At 36.7% G+C, this 21,243-nt stretch overlaps 1 long non-coding RNA gene across 1 annotated transcript in view; it reads right to left on the minus strand.

Annotated features, from left to right (window-relative positions):
• LOC147828773 (uncharacterized) overlaps positions 1 to 20,537 on the minus strand; it is a 188,137-nt gene extending 167,600 nt beyond the window's left edge. The window contains exon 1 of the long non-coding RNA XR_015450158.1: positions 20,417 to 20,537. This is a non-coding gene — a long non-coding RNA (uncharacterized LOC147828773). The remainder of the gene's footprint in view (positions 1 to 20,416) is intronic.
• Between the last annotated feature and the right edge of the window lie 706 nt (positions 20,538 to 21,243).

Here is a 21,243-nt window from a genome sequence, read left to right on the forward strand (position 1 = left end):
ATCTAAATAGAGAGATAAAGATAAATGTTCCAGAACACATTGCATATTTTTATGAAACTATCTAAATTTAGCATTCAGATTGGTACTTATTTAAAAAGAAGTTGATCATAATGCTACAGTTTAGAATTGATGTAGACTACAAAAGGCATGTCGATTTTGGTTGACAGTGTGGCAATTTTCACAAGACCTTTACATGTTGGATCCTACCTTAAAAGAGATTTGTTTAGTTATCATATGCCTGGTTTAAAAAATGCATGTGCATCTGTCTCCAGTATCCCATTTAATTTTGCCTCTGAGTGCTGCAGGCTCAGTAAAGTCAGAAGTCACAACCCTTCCTCTCACTGTCATTCACCTGAGCTGCGTGTGTCCTGGAGCTGGGCTGTTGCTGTCTTTCCAGAACTGACTCAATCCACTTCAACCCAACCCGTATCCACCTTCAGTGCCACCATATCAAGAGCTGAAAATCTTCCCTAGTTGGGCACCTTCATCTATTCATGCTGCGGTAGCAAACGCTGCCATAAACTGGGCATCTTATAAACAGCACAGATTTATTTCTCACAGTTCTGGAGGCTGGAGAGTCAAAGGTTGAGGCAGGTTCAGCCTCTGATGAGGACCTGCTTACTCACGAATAGCTCTCTGCTTACCGTCAACCTCACGTGTCAGGAATGGCTGAGATTTCTCTGGGGTTTCTTTAAAAGGGCACAAACTCCATCCAAGAGAGGCCCACTCTCATAAGCTGATTATGTCACTTAGTCCATTTTGTGCTGCTGCAAAAGGACACTGCAGACCCATCATTTACACAAACCAGATATTCACTTCTCACACTTCTAGGGACTGGAAAGTCCAAGATAAAGGCATGGGCAAGTTTACTCTCTGGTTCCAAGATTGTGCCTTATTGCTGCATCCTCAGGAGAGGATGAACACTGGATCTTTCCTTACCTGGTATGAAGGAGAAAAGTGATTCCACTCCCACAAATCCTTTTTATAGCAATCCATTCCTGAGGAAATCTCATGATCTAAACAGCTCCCTTCAGACACCCCCTTCCAACACTAGTGAATTGAGAATTAAGTTTGTAATGCATGAATGTTGAGGGATACATTCAGATCATAATAGATTTCACCTCCAAATACAGTCACAATGGTGGAAAGCATTCAAGCCATCACAATGGAAACACTTGGCTTCATTGCTCAGGGCGTAGCCTAACCACAGAGGAAGACTGACCAGCACCTCACTAACTGGCAATCACACAGCACTCAACGTCCAGTGTCTTAACAAAACAACACAAATGTATTTCTTGCTGGTATTATGTGCACTACATAGGCAATTTTCCTCACTGTGGGCTGCTCTAATGACACTGTGGGATGTTAGATTGTCACTTAAGGTACAGACGCAACCCCTTCTCACAAGCTTCTGTAAGCACTGCTGGGATGACAAAGCTCGACTCCAACTAACTCATGCTACTTCTCTTGCCTAAATGGCATGAGGAAGTCCCTGGCCACACTTAGAGTGAAGAAGGGAAGGTAATAAAATCCTACCAGGTACCTGAGTAAAGGGTGAACCAGAACGACTTAAGAAATAGGTTACTTATGCAAGTGCAGTAGAGTTTGATAAGCATTTGCACATCTTTGAATACATAAACTCAGACTCAAATGAATTTCACCTTTTCCCTGGTGTCTGAATTTAGGCAATTGAGTTAACTTCTCTATACTTTCATTTCCTTAACTCCAACATGCACAATTATACACTAAGTTGGTGTTATACATGTCAGTTATGGCTTCCAAACTTTTCTAGATTTTGGAACAGTAAGAAAGTGTTTCTCTTCATACCAAATTCTAGATAAAAATGATGCTGCTCTTTGTGGCCAGTAGCAAGTTGCTTAGGTATTCTAACTTTCCTGTGACCAGAGCTCAGTATGCTAGCACACTTAGAACTCATGCTAGACCTGTTGCATTGAAATAGTAAAATAAACCTTTGTGTATGCTACTAATATTTTGGTTTTAGTGCCTCCATTAATATTAAATGAATGGATGAAGGTAAGTCACATAAGCTGGCTGTGAGATTGATCATGTCATTCACCCATTATCCTTGAAGAAACTAAAAAATGGTGGGGTTAGCATTACCCAAATTTCAGATATAAAAGAAGCCTCATTAGCATTCGAATCTAAGAACCCTGACTTCAGGCTCATCGCCTTTTGATCATGCAAAGCTGCCACACTTACTTACCAGAGGGAATACAGTGATTTTTTTTTTAAATTAAGAAATCAGCTTTAAGTTTCATCCCCTGCCTCCCTTAAATAGCGTTCTGCTGCTCTCACAGGACACTTACAGTTACCTTTATTTAGCAACAAATTTTAAAAACCTTTCTAAAAGTTAAAATGATGGCATCACCTATATTCAGCCTGAAAAGACCTGGGAAATGGCTTTTCCCTTCCACATAGAAGACTTTAAGAAAATGTGGTTAGTTCAAGATTGCCCAATATTTTATAAAACTTTAAACTCACTGAAAAGAAACAATGTTCTCCACTAGCTCCAACACACTTCCTGAAGAACACTGCGTCTTCTCTTGCTAATCCAGCAGGATTTTCAATTCCAATCAACCCTACATGACAGATACATTATAGGTAATTTTTCAAAGTTTCCCTAAAGGAAAGAAAGAAAAATCCACAACAAAATGTATCATCATTATCCTAATTAGAAGGAGGGCATTCATTAAAGGGCTATATTTAACAAAGCTCCAGAAGTTTCAATAACCTATAAGCTCAGCAACCAGGAAGTGATCTCACTGGTTGCCTGAGAGAATGAATTATGTTTGTTGTCCCAAGAGGACTTGTATGTTTTCCAGTGCAAGACGACATTAGTTCTTTTAATTTTACCCAAGAAAACACAAAATGGAAAGAAGTTTAATATCTCTGGAATAAAGATAAGGTCCATCTTTCGTCTTTAGATCCACTTAGAGTAAATGGAAAGCTGATTCCCTTTCTTTTTCTCACCTCACTATAGCCCAGAATCTCAAGAGGAACAGGAAATAGGGACTAAAACAAAGTCTGTCTTCAAAGCTTTCTGCACTGTATCTGCAGCATGGGAAAGGAAACATTTGATAAAGGAATTAAAACAGAAATCTTAGTGGATTAGGGTGGGAGAAGGGAAGTTTCAGGCCTGCCTTGTTTCCTTGCAAGGTCCCTCTGAACTTCAGCAAACGCATTTACTCTGCAGAATTACCTTGTAGGTGAAGGGATAAGATCTAGCCTTTCTTCACTTCATAACTTGCCAGGGTTCATAAACAGAATTTGGATTGCTTATGAGATGACAGTAAATCTGAAGTAAATTTTTCTAACCGCCCCCCCAAGATCTCGAGGTTTATTGGTATATATCTTATTAACACAGTCATATCTGATTCATAAAGTACAACCCCTAGATACTGCATAAATGAGTTACACATACTAATGACATTTACAACAGGATTCACTATATATGAGTGATTCCACTCACTCAGCAGAACTCTTTCAATATTGGCATTAAGAAGCAACAGATATAGGAGCCTTTTCAAAGTAGCCCAGTATATATTCAAAACTATCATGCCAATCTTTGAACCTGCTTCAATAATACTATGTACATATTTAAATATATGTAAAATACATGTGTACGTATTTTATTTTATCATTTAAAAATAAATTGAGAAACTTAAATTTTACCAATTATGGACTTCGTTTTTCCTATGTCTGCACATGGGAAACTCTTCTTTCATATTTGAAAGCAGAGGTAGGCTTATTTGTGTTTCACAGTGTTATTGGCATGGAACAGAGTGAAAGCTATTGCAAGTAACAGAGTGGGTATTAATACACATGCTTCCATCACACAGTGAACTGGGAAAGCTCCTGGGGTCAGTGTCTGAAAGAAGGGAGATGAAAAGGATGAAAGTGTCCTGAGTAACAGGCTTCATGTTCTGATGCCAAGAACACAGAACTCGACAGCTCGCAGCAAAAAGAAGCTCAGAATCCTTACCTGCCAATGGCCAGTCCCATACAGCAAGAAATCACATCTTGCTCGGTTTTATTTCTCTTATGTATAAAAGAAGCAACATTTGCCTCTCAGAACATCTGAACACGAACTGGATTCCTGTCAGTGAAGGGCTTCGTGTAAAGTGGCCATCGTGGGCTGAACAGTGCCCTCCCAATGAGATCCACGTCCCAACCCCTGGAATCTGTAACTCTGCCTCTTTACTTGACAAGAGCAAACTAAGACTGTAGATGGCAATAAGCTTGCTAACTAAGGGATTTTAATAAGGGGGGATTACCGTGGGTCATGGAGACAAGTGGAATGGAAGCATAAATTCCTTAAATGTGGAAGAGGGAGGCAGAAGAGTCAAGGTCAAGTGACCTTGAGTGGCCACTGCTAACGTTCCAGATGGGAAAGATTAATGTGCCAAATAATGTACCATCCTTCTGGGAGGTGGGAAAAGTAAAGAAACTGTTTCTCGAAGTCCAGGGAGAGCATTTTCAGACTTCTGGCCTCCAGAACTACACAACATAAATTAAATTTGTTTTGAACCATTGAATTCATGCAATTTGTTATAAAACCAATAGAAAACTAAGACAAGGCTAACCCCTAAATAGGATTTTTGATGTTAAGCAATGTTAAGTTCTATGTGAGATTGTAAGTGCAATCTGATGGGACACTTTCTGAGCGAATCTTCTTTGGAGAGGTGGACAGGATATGACAAAGAAACAGATTTCAAAGCTAAGATAGGTCTTCAAGAAATTAGGCACCAGAGAGAGAATTATGTCCTGCCAGATCACACCAACATCCTGTGGACACTCAGGCCCTTAATGCAAGTTCCACTTCATAGGATATAAACCAGTAAATGATGCAAACCCATGCTCTGAGGAATGAAGTGTACCCATTCCTTTAATCTTTACCACAATTTTATGAGTTGAACAGTACTATACCTATTTTATAGATAAAATCATGAGATTCAGAGAAGTGAAGAATTTTGTCTAAACTAATACAGAAAATAAATGAGCTTCAAATTTCCTGTCATCCAAAATCCTATTGTTACTCTACAAGACTATGTGTATGCAGTTTTCAACTGTTCAGCAGTAATTCCTCCAACAAGTATTTATTACATGGTTATTCTATGCCAGGCATTATGTTACTGTATTTACAATGATAAACTAGAGCAATGTACGTTCTGTGTGCACAAATGATTAAATATGCGCAAATGATTAAAGCAGAGAATGGAAATAATAAGAAGGTGAATTCTTTGCTCTTGAAGCACAAGTCGTGCTTGACCAGGGACAGATGCAAGCTCATCATTGCTGGAAATCTGGCAAGGATGCTGTTCTGGCCGAGCTGTGATCTGATGCAAGTGATAGTGATACGGGTTTGCTGACCTACCCTGTGACACATCTACCTTGTTAGACAGTTCAGTCTGTCTGACTTGACTCTAAGAACTTTGGTGTCCTGAAAAGTTCAAGCAGTTGAGAGTAGGTAGCTGTTGGTAGTTGTTTCCCTACCATGCAAGAAGAGTCACAGCATTTCACATGTGTCAGAAACCCTATTCAAGTCTGAACCTGGATAAATTTATGGTTGCCACAGAAGTAGCTTTTCCACACTTTGAAAAGAATCACACAAAAAATTCTATATTTTTTCAGGCAAGCAAAAATCTGCAATCAGTTAATTATCTGAAGTTGACTTAAGGGGAATAGACATGAAAAAGGACAGAAGACTCATAGAATAGGATCCTTTGTTTCCCTTCCCCCTTTCACCTTTTTCTCTGTAAAATCTTTCCCAGTTAATGGTGAAAACATGAATTTCCTAGAAGAAACACAGACCTGTGTTTGCTTCAGGCTGCTGACCTCAGGTTGGCACATGCCCCTTGGAATGCAAGGTCATATTTCTCAGTTAAATATTTTTCAGCTGCCGTAGCAGCTGCCCTCATACTATCTTTCTGTGGTGGATCAACAGGTATCAGTATCAGACTCTTCTTTTGCCTCAGTTCTCACACCAAACAGTGGCAATAATGATCGGTGGATTTGTTAAATCAGTTTTTACATAAGCAGCGATTGTGAAACAAAGCATCGACAGTCCTGGGCCACCACACAACTGGGAAATTACAGATAAACAAGAGGAACTATTGGACAAGACCCGACTGTCAAATTTATGATTATGTTTTAAACAAGTAAAAAAGTTTGCTGCACATTTAATTCCATTCATAGTGTTAAGAATTTAAGAAAATGCATAAATATTTAATTTAATCCTGTTATGCTCTATGATCATTTAACTGTCAAAAATGTTGTACGTAACTGTCATGAGAGGTTAATTTCCCTCACCCAGCAGATCCATTCTCATCTAGCTGGGGGAAAACACACTGATAATATCAGATGTTTTTGCTAGTGATGAGTCCATTTGTGTACTAGGAAGAAAAATGGCTGTCTTGGTTGCAAATTATAAATAACTTGGAAATTATTCTCCTAATTTTCCATTGATGCAGACTATGTTATATTTTAACATCAATGACTTGGGCAAGATGCAAAACAAAACATAAAACTGTGAAGCTCTATCTCCTGTGTTCCTCCTGTAAGTGTAAGTGTCACCAGGATGACTATTATTAAAAACAACTTGCTTTTTGCCCGAAGGTTTAGACTAGCACAATCTGTGTCCCTCCTGGGGTCTCCTTTAAAAAAGACTTGGTCCCTGCCAAAGGTATCAGCTGCATCTTCCTCAGTCTTCTGACTCCAGATCAGCACTGCCCACTGGGCAATGCAGGGTTTGGCTGATGTCAGCCTCTGTATTGGTGTGTCTCTGGCACATGCACAGATTTATTTTTAGAAAGCAAGATGATCGTTGAGGACATAAAGTAAATCTGGCTGATCTGCTGAGGAAGAATAACTACAACTGACCTACAAGTAGTATATAACAGGAAACTCTGTCTACAAAAGTTCCTGATCAGACTTGGGGGTGCTGAATATGCCTATCTGAAAATTAGCATTGCTTTCTCACTATGCAGCAGACCAAGTTTAAATAAATCAATATTTCCCTTGGATTAGAGCACCTCTATCTTTTCCCATCTCCCATGAGACATTCAGCAAAGACTTCACTTAATTATTTCCTTCCTATGAGTATTAATTACAATGTACATACTCGTTGTCCACTCAATTCATTTTATGTGATTGATCCTGAAATGTCTTATCTTTTGTATACTAATAGGTAATTAACAGCGTGTGTATTTAATATGCTGAAAATTTTAATGTAAATGTAAATAAAAGTTACTATCCTTAATGGATTAAAGTCCTTGATGTTGAAGAACAAACTATAAATAGATTTAAAAACAGAAGAAATACAGAGAATTTTCCATAAACACTAGTTAAAATCAGATTGTGCCAAGAATCTTTAGTCAGCATTAAAATGACAAAGACAAAGCACTAACCTGCAGCGGTCTTTCTCCCTTACCACAGGTAGAATTTTCTCATCCAGAAAAACACTTAGACCCACACACACGTACACCCCAATTCATAAACACTTTTTTATAGCTCTTGCAAAGCTATACATAGGTTTGAATCTACAGAATATTCACATTAATAGGTATTGTGCAGGGTAACACTCTATAGAATAAGGAAGTAATACATTAATCTGATCCCAACAGCACTAATACCTAATCATAGATATGTTTCAGTGAAATGCAGCCAAGGATGTCATATGACAAAGAATAATATTAATTGCATGGCATACATTCAAAAAATTAAATTTGAATGTCAGTGTTTACAGCTTCTTTTTGTCATCGCTTCTTTCAGATAATACCATCAATTAATTGCACAGTCTTTGGCCAAGAGGTGCAGGTACTTGGAATCATTTTAATTCTTTAGGCTTTCCTTAAAGTTATGCATTATTCAATGAAAGGCATTTGTTCTACAGGATAATGCACTTTTCTTCAGTTCAATTGATATTACTAAGAATCCACTAAGATTTCAGTATACACATACGTTTATTTAATACAATTAAGACATTCAGTGATGAACAGTGGGGATAGAAATGAAACCTTCTAAGAAACTAATTCAGTTTGAACAGGAATTTGAAAATCATTCTCATTTTTTTGTAAGTTACAAAAGAATGTATGCAAGTAAAAATATTCAGATGATACTTAGAAGAACAAAGTAAATGAAAATAATCTGAGACAGGAACAAAGACTGAAAAATTAAATATGTCTTAGTGTATATCTCTTCATAATATAAAAGCAAATTTTTGCACATTGTTGTGGACATTATGATATATCCTGCTTTAATTGGGTTCAAAGGAAACATACATAATTGTGTATTTGTACAATTATGTCTAAATGTGGAGGTTGCCAAAGTGTTTTAAGAAAAAATAATCACTTAACAGCTTTTTTTTGTAGAAGAGAAAGATCAGAACATAGTTGTGTTATAGTTTAGATCTAAAATGTCCTTCAGAAGTCTCCTGCATTCCAAGAATGGGGATTCTGGAATATTACTGAGTCATGGTGATGTTATACTCACCAATGGCTTAATTTATTGATGACTTTATAGCTGGGTCTGCTATTACAAGGTAGGGACTGGTTGGAGGTAGTCACTAAGGGCATCACCAGGAAAGATGTATTTATTCTTTTCTCTCAGCTTCCTGAATGCTATGAAATGAGCATCTTTCTTCCACTATGTCCTTCACCATGATGTTTCTGGCTTGGAGCCAACCAACTATGAACTGAAACTCCCTAAACCATGAGCCAGTTAAACATCTCATTCACATTGTGTCTGATATTTTGTCACAGTGACAGGAAAATAATTAACACAAATACAGAAAAGAGTAACTACAAGGTACAACCATTTATAAATTTATCAACAACGTGATAAGGAAGGACATTCTATCCAATGGTAACAAACCTGCAAAATATATGAAAAATCTCCATTTTAATGAACAAAAAATACTTTAGTGTAAATTGAACATTGTGTCCCATCAACGTCCAGACAAGATAAGATTTCTCACAGATCCAATTTTTAAGTGTCTTGGGTTTCAATGGATTCCAACAAAAAGTATGACAGTGAATCTCATAAAACTCTACATTTTCAAAAACAATTTACACCTCTACAAACTGTGAGCCAAATAAATCTTTCCTCCTTTAAAAAAGTTGGTTAGTTTTTTTAAAAACCAAGCTTACAGAATAATATGTGCATTTGATAGGGTAAAAAATATCTCCCAAAGTTACATTTTAACGCTAGGTCTCTGAGTATATTATCATAGCAAAAGAGACTTCGTAGGACCGGAGATTTAGCTCAGTGGTTCCAGCGCCTGCCTCACAATCGCAAGGTCCCAAGTTCGATCCACGGTACCAAAAAAAAAAAAAAACCAACACACACAAAAGAGACTTCGTAGATGGAATTAAATGATCCTGAAATTTGGAGATTGCTTTGTATCTGTAATCTGGAGAGTGCTTATAACAGAGAGGCAAGAAGATCAGAAACAGAAAATTGAAATTGGAGACAGGTTGAGCAGAAGTCCTTTGAAAATGAAGGAAGAGGCTACAAGTGAAGCAATATAGATGGCTATTAAAAATTGGATAAAGGAAGAGAACAGATTTTAGAAAAAAAACAGAACTGCAGATACCTTGATATTGGCCCAAAATATCTGTTTACGGCTTTGATTTCCAAAAAATATGATATATTTGTGTTGTTTTAAATCACTAAGTTTATAATAATCTGTGACAGGAGCAATAGGAAACTAGCATACTTTTCTGATACTTTCTTTTCTGCTTTGTTTTCATATTGTTTTTGCTACTGGTGTTTTTCTTACAGTAACTAATTTAAGATTCTGGAAAGTACACAAAAAAGGTTCATGGTATCTCTCTCTTTCTCTCTCTCTCTCTCTCTCTCCTCTCTCTCTCCCTGCCCCCACCTTCCTCTTTCTCTCGCTTCCTCCCTCCTCTCTTTTTGTGACACTGAAACTAGAACCCAGAGCCCTGCCTACACTAGGAAAACTGTACCACTGAGCTACATCCCCTAGCCCTTGCTAATCTCTTTTTCTATTTCACTTTTGTGAAATGAGACACATCTCTTAAAAATATTTCTAAGAGATTACAGTGATCAGTTATGAATGATCACTGAATAAAATCAATGACTATTTGGTATAGGAAGACTTTAGTTTCCCTACCGCCTCTTGTGATTGGTAACATGATTGCATAGTCATTATGACATATGCGGAAGTTGTCAAAGTAAAGGGCAAATGAATGATACATCTGCTAACTATATTAGCAAATTTCTAATGCCTAGTGCTGGAATCCCTGTGTAACATCAGAAAGGAAATTATCTATTCATGGTCTTTCTTGAGATGAGTGACTCCTAAATTTAATTTTTTGCCAGCTTTATATTTTCCAACGTGGCAGAGTCAATAATCTTAGCAATAATAAATTGTTCAATTGTGCTGAATGTATTCAACTTAAATGGAGGGAAAATTAAGATCTAGATATTATCTTTACCAGAAAATTGCATTAAAATGAATATCATTACCAATGTGTTGGATCATTCCTTAACCAAATATTAAACTTCTTTAGTCAAACAATCCAGAGTATCACTCCAATAATCTCCATCAAGTACCCTTGCCAGTGTTCTGTTTGCTTGGTCTAAATGTGTTTCAGAAAATAATCAAAATACTTCAGAATGATAGAAACTTTCTCCAAAAGTAAAGTAATAGTGATTTCTTCAAGCTGGTCAGCTTACTTGAATTCCGTCTCTCAGCTCACAAGGTCATCCAAAAGCATTCTATAAAAGATCTTTATGCTGTGGAACTTTCTAGAACTTCTCTGCTATGTTTTTCAAACTCACAACTTTAAGCTCATCCTTTCATATGTTTAAATGTCAATCTGGCATTTTATCCATTCTCCCTTACCCTGCCTTTCGGATCACCCATTCATATAGGCTGAACATTAACTTACTCCTTCCCCCTTGTTTCTTGAACTAAAGTAGAATTGGTGAAGGAGCAGAGGAAGAGAGGATCAATTGTGGGACAAACATCCTCAGAGGTCAATTATGAAAGAACTGTAATTAATAATTTGTCATATTGTCCTTGTAGAGCTCTGCTTTCAGTAGATGAAGTCTAGATTTATCTTTCTTTAATCAGTTTTCATTTCCTGATGTTGGGAAAGAGATAAACAACAAAAAGGTTCGGAAGTAGGAAAAGGAGAGATGAGAGAACTTGGGTTAATAAGTTTGTATTCCTGAAGATCAGGGAAACAGAGAGTCAAAATTGGTGCTAGTTAGTATTGAAGTATCTGGCTCTATATGGAGGTGCAGATAGTGTAGTAGTTACTGTGATTGGGAATGAGAAATATTTTTCTCAGGTTACGGTACTGGACTGCCTAGGGTAAAATCTCAGACATCAGGCTTTACTAAGATCCCCAATGGTTTTTCTTATACACTGAGGTTTCAAGACTACTATTCTACTGCAAGGAAATGGAAAAGTGAATAGGAAGTGTACAATTGGAAGGTGGAAGAAAGCATGGGAATTTGGGAGGACAGATGATTGAAACTAGTAGATACTATTTGACATGCAAAAATATTGCTTAGTAAATAAATGAAAAAGAATACCTAATTATGTATTTATGATCTATTTTATATTTTAAAATAGCCTATACTTTTATTTGAACATGACTCCCAGGTTTATCTTCTTTGATTTTTATTTGCATCATAGAATTTAAACCCAATACAAATTGCCATACCATGTAATATCTATGATAATTTTCCCTCGAAGATATGTCTAACATTTCTATAATGAGATGTATTTTATATTTTAACTTATATGGGTAATATAAATCTATGGCTTAGGTAGACTGAGGTATAATTAAGCATGACAAATTTAAATTCAGAAGTCTTGAATTCATCTTCTGGCTTGCTGTTTATTGGCATTTATTTATTGTCATTAGTCTTGGCAAATCACTTAGTGAGTTTCAAAGGTAGTCACAAGTTTAAATAAATTCACATGCAAAGGTTTTTGTGGACCACCAAAAGTAGCCACATGAAGTGATAAATGATTATCTTCTTTATATTATTACATTTTAAACTATTAAAACAGATGAAGTCCTCTAAAAATATATTTTATCAAAAAATGTAAATAAGAATAACATTTATTAAAAGGTAAATTGGAAGAGATTCCAAAGACTAAGAAGCACTATAAATTTTACACATTCATATGACCCTATCTTAGTATTTCTACAGAATCAAGGCAATGGCTGGATCAGCAGATAATTGGAGATATTTTGGAGTGTGATACACCATATATTTTAAAGTCTAATGAAAATTCTCTCTTCACAGCAGCTCAAATAGGCAACTTCTGAAGGACCACCCAAGATCTGATGGGCTGAGTGCCCAAGAGTCCCTCTAAATAATTGAGTGTCTGTGGTCTAGCTCCAGAAAGCACAATTATGTACTCCAGAAAAGCACTGATTCGCCAAATCTTGTTACACTCTCAAGAGTTATTCACTTCACTTAATAAGATTCCCTTAATGGAAAGAGAACATTCTAGTCATTTATCAATACGTATTTGCTCAAATACGATCCCTGGCAGCTGTTGCAATTTCATATTGTACATAACACCTCAGATATTGTTAAAAGTCAGTTAGTCCTAACCACGTGCACTTTGAACAAGACCCTGAACTCACTACTGCCCATCCCTCACCCTTGTTCTCCCATAGCCTGGAGTTGCCCTCCTGGAACCTTTCCAATTTTTTTTTTAGTGTACTTGAGGAAAAGCAAGAGAATGAAAAGGGAGAATATTATAAAACACATCTGCAGGATGAAGAGCAGGGAACTCAGAAGCTGCTATCATAGACAGTACATTTTTTTATAAATTATAATAATGATGACAGTATACATTGATGATAAGTAATGACATTTAAGCTTCATGCGCTTATTATGCTTATATGAAAGAAACTATGTTGAACAACTTATACACACACACACACACACACACACACACACATATATATATGTATATATGCTTTCACTTCTGTATTCTAATAATTCTGTTCGAAAACAACATAGGAGCTGCCCAGAAAGGCACAATACCTTGTTGACCCCTTAGCAGTAAATGCCAGTCGGGATTTTAGCTCAGACGGTAGGAACATGCAGTAAATATTTATCTATTTCATATACTTTCTAGTAATAATACTGGGAATTATTTCGAGTTTAGACAAAATCTGAATATTATTCTTCCCTGTTGATCCAATGTTCACAAAGAAATGAATAGTCTAATTCAATAATTAAATTGTGGGCTTTCCAGGATCAGAAATATTCTGAAGTGCATAGTGTTTTTTCAAAGTGAGTGTATGGTAAAATAAAAGGCAGATGAGTAAAATGCAACATATATAATATATATATGTGTGTGTGTGTATGTGTGTGTATGTATGTATATATGTATACATATTAATTCTGCTAAATGGATGTAATTCTTATATATTATAAACTTATGCTAATGCTAATAAAATTGTTTGTATTCTGGAGCTCAATGCTTCTGGTGAGAAAGACACAGAGCAAAAGAAGATTGCAGTTATACGAGTAAAATATTACTAGCCAGCAAGTGAATACCATTTAAACTGTCCAAATGTAAAATGAGCTGGTGGGTTGACAGAAAACTTTTTGACTGCTGGGGGTACGATTTACATATCTCATCGGGAATGAGAAAGGAAAGCACCTTGAGGCTTGGTCTTGCAGGTGAAAAGAGCTTCTCTCCATCTTCAGGCCGCTGTGTTTGGAGATCTTACTCTGCCAGCAATTGGAGAGCAGCTGCCTTCCAGGCACGTGACCTAATCACAAGTGCTCCCCTTTCTGAGGGCTTTCTTTATTGCCGGCATTGTGCTAAATTACTGTACATGTATCATCATATTTTAACCTCACAATAAGACTGTGGAGGCCATTTCAAAGATTTAAAAATGGAAAAGAATTATTAAATGACGCATCCAACTTTGTATCACTAGTAAATGGCAGAGCCAGGTTTCATTTCCAGGCCTCCCGAGGGTTATTCATCTGGTCTGAATGAGTATACCACAGGCTGTTGCATAGCACAAGGTTGAGCTGTACATGAGGAGCCAGGGGCTCTGGCTTTGGCCAGGTCATGTCTTCCACCCACCAGTCAGAAAATGCCATGCAAATTACCTAGCTCCGACACCCAGATGCAGTCGACACTTGCCCTGTTTCTCCCACAGTTTGCTTCCATCACAGGACTGATACGAGTGGTTAGACTTTCAAAAATATGTTCAACTTGAACCAAATGAAATTAGTTTTTCGGCTTTTATTAAACAAGATCAGATTTGATTTGCGTCTTTTCGAAAAGAATACAAACACTTTGGTAAATGAAGATGGGTAGGGGAGAACATTCCAGCAAAGAGAAAGTATAAATGTGTAGAATTATTTTGTAGTCCCCTCTCCAAAATACTGAATAAGAATAGAGTTTGATGTGTATAGTTGATAAATGGCAGGCAAAGCAGTTAGGATTTAACTTGCAAAGCAAGTGAAAACACCAAAGACTTTTCAACATGGAGGTTGTGTCCTATGCAATTACTTTTTGGTAGTGCAGGCTGCTTCACTAGTGAGCTATGAAGCGATAAGCCAGAAATGGCAATGGAAGAGATTGGGCAGGTGTGAGAGAAAATATTAGGCCCTATGAAGACTGTGGCGGTGGAGTAGCTAACTTCAGTGAAATAAACGAAGGAACGAAGAAGAGTCGAGTATTTTGAGCCTGTGCTCCTGGAAAGACAGATTAAACAGTGGAAGTCTAGAGTAGAATATTCTACAAGGAAAAAAGAGAATGGTAGAAATTAACTGTGTAGAGGGTAAACAAGCACATGAATATGGAGAACCAAATGCCATGGAGAGTGGCCGGATCCCAGGGAAAATGATATGAAGCCATCCAGGTATTGGTAGACCCAAAAGTAAGAGCAGCAGAGCTTCCAAGCCAGCCAAAGGAATGATACGGAAAGGTAAGCAACTCAATGTGTCTCTGTTCTGGGGGGCTTAGAGAAAGAATAATTGGACCGGAGATAAAGAAAATGTGGGTCCTGATTACAAAGGTTCATTAATCAAATAATTATGTGATATCTATACATATATGTGTGAAGGCACACATATGCACATGTTTGTGTGTATATATGTGTGTGTGTGTGTGTGTGTGTATATATATAGTGCCCAATGTGAGTGATTAGCAGAAAAACATTTTGAAGTATCTACTAGACTCTCATATTTTTACCACCTTTTAAAATTTCCATTTTTTCTTAAAATCTAAATAAGAGCTACTTTCTATAGGTGAATATATTGTTAGAAATGTCTTCCATACTTCAAAGCATCTGTTTTTCCAAAAGAATAATTTCCTTTATAACTGTTTTGCCATCATTTGTTCCATAATTTCCTTCCTCATCATCTCATTTTGCTTCCAGAAACATATTCTCAAGGGATTGGCTATGTAATAAATATTCTATGGATGCTACCCAGCTCCTGGTTATATGCAGTATTGCTGAGCCATAATGCTGCCACCAACTCTAATATTTCTAATGCCTCTTGGAATTACACCAGCATTAACCATTTATAAAGTACCAACTCCTACTCAATATGTAGAAATGTGATTGCTTTTCACTGCCTGCCAAAACAACAGGCCATTCTGAAATCATTTTTCTTTTTTTGGAGTCTGGGAGAATACAATATTGAGATCCATGATCAGTTGCCAAGTGCACACTAGTTGTCGTCGTTTTATTTCCCAAATTATTTTATTATATTGAGGATTTGCCTCAGGATAAAATGTTCTCCAGAGACTAATATGTGAATAAATATATTTTGAGATGACGACCCTTCACCCCATTCTGTCAACCAATGTTTATGTAATGTTTACTAATACTTGATGAGGAAATGTAAAATTTCATCATAAAGGTGAATAATGGATCTATTTTTTTTCATTTGGAAGATGCAAAAATGAATGATATTTGAGTAATAGTTCCAAGCCCCTAAACTCCCATTTTTATGATTTCAAGCAGAATCAAGGATATCGCATAGCATTTTGCAATTAGCTCTGCCATACATTATAGAATAAGAAATACCATTTCCCAATGGCTTGGTCCATTTCTATATTATATAGAACATGAGGTTTAGCATACTACAGATAGTAATAGATAAGATCAACTGAGAATTTAGAAATTTTTTTATCAGCTTTGAGCTAAATAGTCCTAGTTTATTGTAACCATGAATAGATCTAATGCTACTTTTTGTAAGAGCAAAGAATTTTGGAACAATGTTTTCACTAGCTCTTCAATGGAAGAAAGAGTTGTCTAAATATAAAGTTACCCATCAGATTCTGCAATCTAATGAATCCTTGCAAACTTTGAGCAAATAAACAAATAAAACCTAACCATATTAGTGATACTGGGGAAGAAGAAGCAATTGATTCAGATTATATTCTGTAGAAAAATCTCTAAGACATGGCCTTGTTAATTTAATTGTTCAATTGTAATTCTTATTGGTCAATCAATACAGGAACATATTTGGTATTTATGGAGTTGAATACAGTACTACTTCCTGGGAACACCCAACACCTCTGGAATGCTTTATATTATTTGTAGATAAGAGAAACAAAGGAAGGTTTCCTAATGAATAATTTGAGTGTAATTTCATCAGACAATTAGAACTGTGCTTGATGAGAAGAAGAAATAAAATTCCAGAGAAAAAAGAGGAACAATATGTATTAAAGACTAGAAATTGCTTCTTGTTAAGTGTATTTCTTTGTTTTACATGTTTAAAGTTTCAGGATAGAACCGACAAAAATAAAAGACCCAATAAAAAATGGGAAAGTGAAATGAACAGACACTTCACAAAGAAGTACAAATGGCCAAAAAATACACAAAAAAATATTCAACATGGCTGGCCATTAGAGAAATGCAAATTGAAATAATACCAAGATTCCATCCTATCCAGAAAGAAACCAAATAACATGTCTTAATTCCTTTTTCCATCCCCAACTTCGCACATGGAATATAAACATTATGTACTACACACATATACTGATATAATAAAATAGAATCTTCACACTCATTCACACAAAAAGAAATCAAATAATAACGAATGCTGGCAAGGATGCAGGGAAACAGGAACCTTTCTACAATGTTGGTGAGAACGTAAAGTAGTTCAGTCACTAGGTAAATCAGTGAGTAGATTCCTCAAAAGATTAAAACTAGAAATTCCTCCTGACCCAGTTATATCCCCTTCTAGGTAACTTCCCCAAAGGGTTAAAAATATCTTTTTACAGTGACACATGCATGCCTATGTTTATAGCAGTATAATTCTTAATAGCTAAATCTTGGAAATAACCTATATGTCCATCCATATATGAATAGATAAAGAAAATATTGTATTTAGATGCAATGGAGTACTACTCTCCCATAAAAGATAAACTAGTCATTTGTAGGAAAATGAATGCACCTTAAGACCATAATATTAATTAACATAAATCAGACATACAAGCTTAAATATGGCATAGTTTATGTTATATGAGAAACTCAAATCATAAATAAAAAGCAAAATAAAAATAGATAATAGGAAGTAAGGGGTTCGACAAATGGGAAGATGGTCAAGAAATGGAGGCAGGGTAAGGAGAGGAAGAAAAAAGAGTGTAAGAAGAAATTAAACTGTGTTATGTACATGGACCGACTCCACACAGGGAATGTAAACATTATGCACTGCAATCATAATACAAATAAAAACATTCAAAAAGTCACAAGATAAAAAAAAGAGAAGATTAAGATTGTGGATGAGGCTCAGAAGAAAATATCCAGAAGATAGGTTCTGAAATTTTAGTAGATCACTTAAAATGAGATGATACAATTACTCTACTCATAAATTAATATATAAACAAAAAGATACTCTAACTTGTTTTCCTAAAGAAATATCTATAATCCAGAAAACATATCTTCTTTGCCTGTATTGCAATGCAATGGTTTTAAAAAATGCTACTAAGACATCTGTTTCTCCTAAACTCATAAACAACCTTGCAGTTTAGCTTCATGATCATGATGTCTATCTCTTAAATTAATTAAAATACAGTCAAATTCATGACACTTGCCTGGGGAAGAGCCTGTATCAGAAGGAAATGCTTAAATTATTCTTTCAATAAAAAATAAATCCTATGGGCCAGGGATTTAGCTCAGTGGTTTCGCCGCCTGCTGTGCAAGCGTTAAGGACCCGAGTTTGATCCCCGGTACCAAATAAAATAAAATAAAATAAAATAAAATAAATCCTACATAGATTTTACTAGTTAGGATACAAAATTAAATACTCATAGACTCACTTGAGCCACTGACTCAGCAATCTGCCTGAGGACTTTCTCTACCATCTTACTTAGAACCCCCTCTGGATTGGATCGGGCTAACGCGACAGAAAAGCTATGACAAATCCCCTTGTCAGTCCCCAGCATGCAGAATTTTTACAGGGATACAAGATGCTGACATAGTGAATAAACAGATGTACTTCATATATGACTGCATATAACTTAAATCCTAAATGGACTTTACAAAACTACCTAGGTAGGAGTGGAACAATGACTCATCAAAAATGTCCAAGCCCAATTATGATAAAAGGAACTTCCAAGTATGACTAAGGTGATGGCCTTTGAGACAGGGAGATTATGATGAATTATCTTTGTAGGCCTAACCTAATCACATGAGTTCTTAAAATGGGAAAGGAAGCCAGAATCTGTATATGGCAGCACGATAAGATCTGTATGTCCCACCGGTATTCTGAGATGTGGAGCCCATGCACAAAGATGTAAGTGAGCCCTTGGAGGGCCAAGGGCACCTTCCAGTCAACAGTCAGAAAGGAAACCCAGACTTCAGCCCTACAGTTGCATGGAAATGAATCTTGTCAACACTTGAATGAGTAAGAAAAGAGATTTGTACTTAGAGGCCATATAATGGAACACAGTCATGTGATCCCTCTATCTTAACTGAGTGAGACCTGGGTCAGACTTTGATGTACAAAACTGTAAGACATATTTATATTAAGCCACTGTGTTTGTGGTGCTTTGTTAAAGCAACCTAGAATACCAATACATCACCAAAATATGCTGCAAAAATAATGGTTCTATTGACCTTTCTGACGGGTCAGGGAGAGGTAGACTTTTCAGGAAAACCTTCACTGATGGGAAGTTTGAAGTGGCTGCTCAAGATGAAGGAATGTAAAATGGAACCAGGTTTTGAGGAGCTAGAATTTTTCACCAAGAGAAGTTCACAGAGAAGTATCTGAGGAATAGTCTTTTATCAACATAGGAGGCTTCTGTCAGGAAGGTGTTGGAGTTAAATTTGTATTTGAAGTGTGTTCTGGAAGGCTGCATATACAAGATGAAAAATTTGAGCTATCAAAGGAAATTCTTGTTGCACACTTCCCTAACAGAGCAATTGAGTGTCTCTGCCACCCAAAAAATGCTGACATCGTTGCATTTTATAGTCCTCTCACATAATTCTTCAACAATATCAATCACCACAACCACAAAAATAAGAAGTGATTGTTACATATTATGCAAATATTTAGAGCTTTATTTATGATTTATACTTTCATCTTTAACAGCAAACCCTGTTTTTAAATGAATCACCTGAGCCTTGGACAGATTTCATTAACTTGTACTAGGACACAAAATTAACCAGTGACAAATGTAATGCTCACATCTAGGTGTGAAACTTGAGAGCCCAGAGTGTCAGCCATTTTATACACTGCCACATATAATAATCAGATAAGCGTTTCATTTTTCCTCCCTGGAAAAAAATTTCCTTAATGTGTATTTTATGCTTACACATACTGGCTTATGTACAATCAACTATTTTAAAGATGAAACTGAAAATAAGATTGCTATTTGGTCAGCAAAAAAGCGTATAATGACCACAGCATGATTCACCAAAAAATTGTTAACATACTGGGGCCAAAATCTCCAGGTGGCTACAAAAAGAGTCAATTCAAGGGTCAAATGTAAATACAAGCTAAGTTGCATCTGAGAGGAAAAGAATTCCTGGCATTTGTGCAACTGTAGTGACTGCTGTACCCACAGTTTTCTCTGCAGTGAGGAACAGCTGGGAATTGCAGCATTTAGCGGGTTAATAAACGGCTTCTACATTATTATGCTTAAGCCCGTTCCTCTGCTCCCATAATTTTCCATATATTTTCAAGAAGATGACTGGAAGTAAACTGGACATCTGAAAAGGACTTCATGTAGTATACAAGTGAAAAAAAAAATGAATGAAAGAATGAGTAAACCCTGATGCTGAGAACTGACACCTGGCATCTCCAAGTTGGTTGAAGTTCTCAAAGAAATCTGTGTGGGTTAGCTTTTCGTTGCTCTGACAAAATACTTGATGCACACAATTTAAAGAATGAAAGACATATTTTAACTTACACTTTCCAAGGTTTCAGTCCACGGACAGTGAATCCATTGCTTTTAGCCCTGTGGTGAGGCAGAAACATCGTGGCAGAAGGGCATGGCTGGAGAAAGCTTCTCACCTCATGGCAGCCTGGAAGCAGAGAGAAAAGTAAAGAGCCAAAGAGGAAGGAGGCAGGGATAAGGTACAGTCTCCTCCCCAAAGTGATAGCCTGTGACTGACTCCCTTCAATTAGGCCCCATACCTCTCAATAATGCTATCAAATTATGATCTCATCAGTGGATTAATGATGACCTTAGAGCCCTCATGATCCAATAATCATCATCCAATTACTATAGGTAGCTAAGTTAGGCAGAGGATGATAGGTAATTGGAAAGGGACCGGGCCCAAGATAGAGTCAGAACAAAGAGAAGGCAAACCAGGTCTAGGGCTGGTTCGATACACCAGATCTCAAGATGGAGACAGAATGGCCAGCCCTGCAAACCTCCCCAGACGTAAGCAACAGTCCAAAGCTGTACTGTAACTATCTCCAAGAAGTCTAGACAATATAACAAACCTGCAGAAACAATTTAACAAAAACATAGATGATGACCAGAACACACTGACTCTCACTCCCACCCCTTCCAGAAATGCCTTTGTTCTTCTCCATGCTATGTACCCTTGCTGCATACCTTGTTTTCCAATTAGATCTATATTAGCTAAGTGACTGTACTTATAATCCTATAGCTTGATAATAGTTAGACCCAAGGTAACCTGTAATGTGGTTTTACTCCATAGAAACCACCTTGATGAAGAGCTCAGTGGCAATCCATTTTGGGGAGCCCTCCTGTCTCTCCAGAGCTTT

The sequence above is a fragment of the Heterocephalus glaber genome, unplaced genomic scaffold (genome assembly GCF_053883595.1).
Source record: "Heterocephalus glaber isolate CG9 unplaced genomic scaffold, H.glaber_assembly_v1.0 deba00000937, whole genome shotgun sequence".
Taxonomy (NCBI): Eukaryota; Metazoa; Chordata; class Mammalia; order Rodentia; family Bathyergidae; genus Heterocephalus; species Heterocephalus glaber.